Raw genomic sequence first — 6,051 nt, forward strand, 5'->3', positions numbered from 1 at the left:
TTTGTCGTCTCCTTCCTAGATGAGCTCAGACAGATTTTTCAAGAACCTCCTCCTCCAGTGTCCATCCCACAAATGGGACAAAATCTTAATTCTTCAATACTTGTTCTGCGTCTTTTTTTTTTTTTTTTAAGATTTTATCTATTTGACAGAGAGAGAGAGAGAGAACACAAGTGGGGGTGTGTGGAAGAGGCCGGAGCCCTACTCATTCCATGTCTTGATCTTCTGCTGTTAAGGACGAAATGTAACCCACTTCTAGAAACCCCTCATAGAAAACTTATTTTCTCTGGATTCATCCAAAGTGGATTTCCTTACTCTAATGAGACTACCTAAAATAACTTACGATCTTCTAAGTCCTTGCTTTCAAATAAATTTTTATGAAATATGGATATAATTTAAATAGCAGAAGACATTACGCTTCTCTGGATTCATTTCCTTCCATTTCCGTTCATGGGTTCTAAGACGCAGTACTTCCTAAACCACACTTAAATAATATGAAAAACACAGCATACTTAAGAAGTTGAGTTTAAAGTCTCGTTTCAAATTTTTCTGACATTATATGATAAATGGAAATAGTGGAATTTCTGTATCATTAACAGTGGGTTTCGTGTCAGTTAATAGTACCACCATTGTGGCGCCTGGGTGGCTCCATCAGTGGGATAAGCGTCTGCCTTCGGCTCGGGTCATGATCCCCGGGTCTTGAGAGCCAACCCTCATCCTGCTCCCTGCTCTAGGGGAAGCCAGCTTCTCCCTCACCCACCCTCCCACTGCTTGTGTTCCCTGTCTTGCTGTGTCTCTTTTTTCTGTCAAACAAATAAAAATCTTAAAAAAGAATAGTACCACCATAACTATATGACCAAAAATTTGGAAAAATTTACTTTATTTCCCTTACCCACATTTTTGGCATTCATTAAGATGCATAGTCAACATTCCTTGAGTCAAACTTCCAGTTTACGTGCAAGTCTATCTATAGGCATCTTGGAATATGCGTTAAGGCTTTTAAATAGTGCTGTTATCATTAAAGAAAACCTGGCTAGAAGCTGTAGGAGTTACCTTCTTAAAAGGATTCTTCAGTATCCAGTGGACCTAATTAAGTAATTTATTAGAGGACATTCCGATATCCCATAGCATTTTCTTTATAATTTGTCCTTTATTGAATTATTAATAGATTCTGCAAAAATATATAAAATACTGTCTTGGAAAATCTTTTTAAAATATTTTAATAAAGTTTTTTTTAAAACTTCTCTATTTATTCTCCAAAAGTCTTGAAGAAAAGTTTGCTTTGACATTTTTATATCCTTCAGTGCCAAGCACAACATTTTGTCCATAATCATGCAGTAAAGGTTGGACGCTTCTTTAGCAACATGCTTCTTGCTAATGATGTGAGCTAAAACTTCTTATGCTCTCTGGGAGAGAAAAGAACCACATGCCTTCCAAGTAAATGTTAGAAGATAATACTTTGTTCTCTCTGATGAAAACTTTACTATGGTTTTAACTTTTCTCTCACTGCAGCAATAATTTGCTGAATAAAGATCTTGACCATTCTCTGAGACGATTTACAACCACTATAGAATCATAGACCAAGGGAATGTGGCCCAGCCAGTGAGGGAACACCAACGATTACAGAGTTTTCAAAGAGGCTGTGAAGATTTAACGACGAACGTTACATAACTGAGAGACGTTCCTCACACTGCAGGGAACGGAGCACTGTATGTCCGAGTGTGTATGTCAACTGCTGCACCTTCCCTGAATCCCGTATCGTCACACAGTTTTCAGTGGTTTTAATATTTTCAAGCTCATTTATTTGTCCTTAATTTTTATTGTCCTCTTACTTCAAATGACATTTCACAAGAACATGTTGGGGCCCTTCCCAGTTGACTACTCCCTCCTCTCTGTCTGGCCAGGCTGCTGAGTTCTAGTCTGTTCCAAAGGTCACTTGTTCCAGTTGAAATAGCTGTCTGGATGGCCTGGAAATAATCCAGGGACTGGTTCTTTCCTGCAAAGAAAGCAAAGAAAGATGTTTGTTTCTTGGCTACATTTTGAAAGGAAAAAATAAAAGAATTTTATGACTCATCTACTAATAGCTGAAAAAAAATTAATAGAACTCTGGGACAAATTTAAAATTATTATTTTCCATGCTTTGTTTCATTTTGCCTTTTTATCTAATTCTTAAAATCAGTTTATGATTAAAATCATTAAATAATTGGTATTAGGTAGCTAAGTGTATATAAGAAGTGTGTGCTGGCAGGGCGCCTGGGTGGCTCAGTGGGTTAAGCCTCTGCCTTCGGCTGAGGTCATGATCTCAGGGTCCTGGGATGGAGCCCCACATCAGGCTCTCTGCTCAGCAGGGAGCCTGCTTCCTCCTCTCTCTCTGCCTGCCTCTGCCTACTTGTGATCTCTCTGTCAAATAAATCTTTAAAAAAAAAAAAAGTGTGTGCTGGGAAATTTTTGGCAAAGGCTCAGCAAAAACTGAGTTCTTCTACAGACAAACGCAAAGACTCACTCATGCTTCATTTAGCAATTCAGTTATTCATTTATTTTATTCTTGGTATCTGCTTTAATTGAAAAAAGAAAAAGCAGCTTGGGTTGTGCCAGACGGTACAGGGAACAGGAGGAGACAGGTGATGAAGGAAGCATCGTAAACACACGGAGATGTTGGCGAACCCACACTTGGCCAAGTGTGGGTTCTTCAGATGCTTTGGACCATTTGTGGGCTCCAAAGTGATAACGTATGATGCATTTATGCAACAGGCTGTTTCTGCAGTGATTCCTCTTTAATTTCCTTTAGTTCTCTGGTAATGCCTATAGTTTTCATCTTTTTGACATAAAAGGAATTAAAGGAAAAGGCCTGAAAATAAGCCAATTGTTTCATCATGTGACCGTTAGACTAGCAAGTACTGCTTAGAATCACTTGAGTTCGATTCTAAACCATAGCTTATTTGGATGTTTAACTGGTTTTCAATTAGATTACTTAAACCGTCTGCTCTAGAGCATCTCAGACCAATGTGGAGGGAAGCCCTGGACTAGGATTTTAAACTTTCTACTTTGATGCTGTGGTTACGGTTATAGCTCTGATCTGAACTTTGATTTTGGGAGAGTCCTGTAATGGGGTTCATGAAGTTCGTGGACATTAGCTATTCTTGGCATAAAAAAGGAACAAAGTCCTCCAAACTAACCAAAAAATGTCACAGGAACCACATATTTCATTTTTTATTTACATACCAGCTGAAATAAATATTGAGGCAATGTTTCCTAGGTAAATAGTGCATCTGGCTGGCAACAGTCTTGTAGAAGGGGACAGCAGAGACCACAAAAGTGTCCCAGCCTTTGTATGTGTTTATAATCTCAAAATCTGTATACAAAATTCTGTCCTTCTAATAACGTTGGATGCAAGGCAAAAGTGTGATTCTAAGATTATCTCCTTTGTCAACATCTCCTACTCTCAGGGACACAGATCACAGCGCATAGTTACCCTGGGAAATGGGCCTATGGTTCTCTTCAAAAATATTAATGGCTTGCCAAATTTTCAGGATAACTTCGGGATAGATGATGCATGTCTCAAAGGAATTCGGGGACTCTCCTCTTTCCAAGTAAACACTAGACTCTGAAAACGCTGGCAAAGAAATGCTGAAATGTATAAGATAGTACAATATTGAAATATCAAAACACAAGTATTCTTAAATATGTTTATATGAAGAGAAACATTTAAATTCACAGCGAATTTGTTATTCCTCTGGATTTTATAGGAACCTGCTTGTATGTGCTTGGGTTTTATAATGAAGCTTTGTACGTGAGAATGTGAGTATTAAAATACTTTCTAGAAATATATTCAGGGACACCTGGGTGTCTCAGTTGTTAAGCGGCTGCCTTTGGCTCAGGTCATAATCCCAGGATTTTGGGATTGAGCCCCACATCAGGCTCCCTGCTCTGCTGGAAAACCTGTTTCTCCCACTTCCCCTGCTTGTGTTCCCTCTCTTGCTGTCTCTCTCTCTATAAAATAAATAAAAATATTTAAAAAAAGAAAAATATTTATTCTTCTCCTATCCCCCTACCCCCCCATGTTGCTTCTCCATTCATCTGTTGATGGACATCTAGGTTCTTTCCATAGTCTGGCTATTGTAGACATTGCTGCTATAAACATTCGGGTACACGTGCCCCTTCGGATCACTATGTTTGTATCTTTAGGGTAAATACCCAGTAGTGCAATTGCTGGGTCATAGGGTAGTTCTATTTTCAACATTTTGAGGAACCTCCATGCTGTTTTCCAGAGTGGTTGGACCAGCTTGCATTCCCACCAACAGTGGAGGAGGGTTCCCCTTTCTCCACATCCTCTCCAGCATCTGTCATTTCCTGACTTGTTAATTTTAGCCATTCTGACTGGTGTGAGGTGATATCTCATTGTGGTTTTGATTTGTATTTCCCTGATGCCGAGTGACGTGGAGCACTTTTTCATGTGTCTGTTGGCCATCTGGATGTCTTCTTTGCAGAAATGTCTGTTCATGTCCTCTGCCCATTTCTTGATTGGATTGTTTGTTCTTTGGGTGTTGAGTTTGCTAAGTTCCTTATAGATTTTGGATACTAGCCCTTTATCTGATATGTTGTTTGCAAATATCTTCTCCCATTCTGTCAGCTGTCTTTTGGTTTTGTTAACTGTTTCCTTTGCTGTGCAAAAGCTTTTGATCTTGACAAACCATAAATGACTCTTAATCTCACAAAACAAACTGGGGGTTGCTGGGGGTAGGTGGGATTGGGAGAGGGGGAGCGGGCTATGGACATTGGGGAGGGGAGGCGAACCATAAGAGACTATGGACTCTGAAAAACAACCTGAGGGTTTTGAAGGGTCAGGGGTGGGAGGTTGGGGGAACAGGTGGTGGGTGATGGGGAGGGCACGTTTTGCATGGAGCACTGGGTGTTGTGCAAAAAGAATGAATACTGTTACGCTGAAAAAAAAAATAAATAAAAATTGCTAAAAACTAAAAAAAAAAAAAAAAAAAAAAAATATTCAAATAAAACTTGCTTTTGACATATGAGCTATACTCTTTTTTTATTTTCAATTTGTGCTTTTTCTTTTTTTTATTTCTTTTCAGCATAACAGAAGTCATTGTTTTTGCACAACACCCAGTGCTCCATGCAGTACGTGCCCTCCCTATTACCCACCACCTGGTTCCCCCAACCTCCCACCCCCCACCCCTTCAAGACCCTCAGGTTGTTTTTCAGAGTCCATAGTCTCTCATGGTTCATCTCCCCTTCCAATTTCCCTCAACTCCCTCTCCTCTCCATCTCCCCATGTCCACCATGTTCTTTGTTATGCTCCACAAATAAGTGAGACCATATGATACTTGACTCTCTCTGCTTGACTTATTTCGCTCAGCATAATCTCTTCCAGTCCCGTCCATGTTGCTACAAAAGTTGGGTATTCATCCTTTCTGATGGAGGCATAATACTCCATTGTGTATATGGACCACATCTTCCTTATCCATTCATCCGCTGAAGGGCATCTTGGTTCTTTCCACAGTTTGGCAACCTTGGCCATTGCTGCTATAAACATTGGGGTACAGATGGCCCTTCTTAACACCAGTCAGAAAGGCCAAAATTAGAAAACAGGAAACAACGTGTGTTGGAGAGGATGTGGAGAAAGGGGAACTCTCTTACACTGTTGGTGGGAATGCAAGTTGGTGCAGCCACTTTGGAAAACAGTGTGGAGATTCCTCAAGAAATTAAAAATAGAGCTTCCCTATGACCCTGCAATTGCACTGCTGGGGATTTACCCAAAGAGCTATACTCTTTTATGTAGCTTTTTGGTGAAGTAGTAGTTGTTGTTTTCCTGTACCTATAAAGAAAAGAATATGCAGAAAATGTAAAAATCCCCAGCATGCCTGTTAAATCTTCCAAAGGTAGCCATTGTATTTCTCATCTCTCTGTACCCTTCCTTAAGCCTTAATCACAGAGCTGAAATGAGAGACAATAGCTGTCCTTAAAAATCATAGGGGGCTCAAGGATTTGTTCCTGCTGTGCAAATTGATCGAATCTGTACAAACCTTTGGAAGAAATTCT

The sequence above is a fragment of the Meles meles genome, chromosome 9 (genome assembly GCF_922984935.1).
Source record: "Meles meles chromosome 9, mMelMel3.1 paternal haplotype, whole genome shotgun sequence".
Lineage (NCBI taxonomy): Eukaryota > Metazoa > Chordata > Mammalia > Carnivora > Mustelidae > Meles > Meles meles.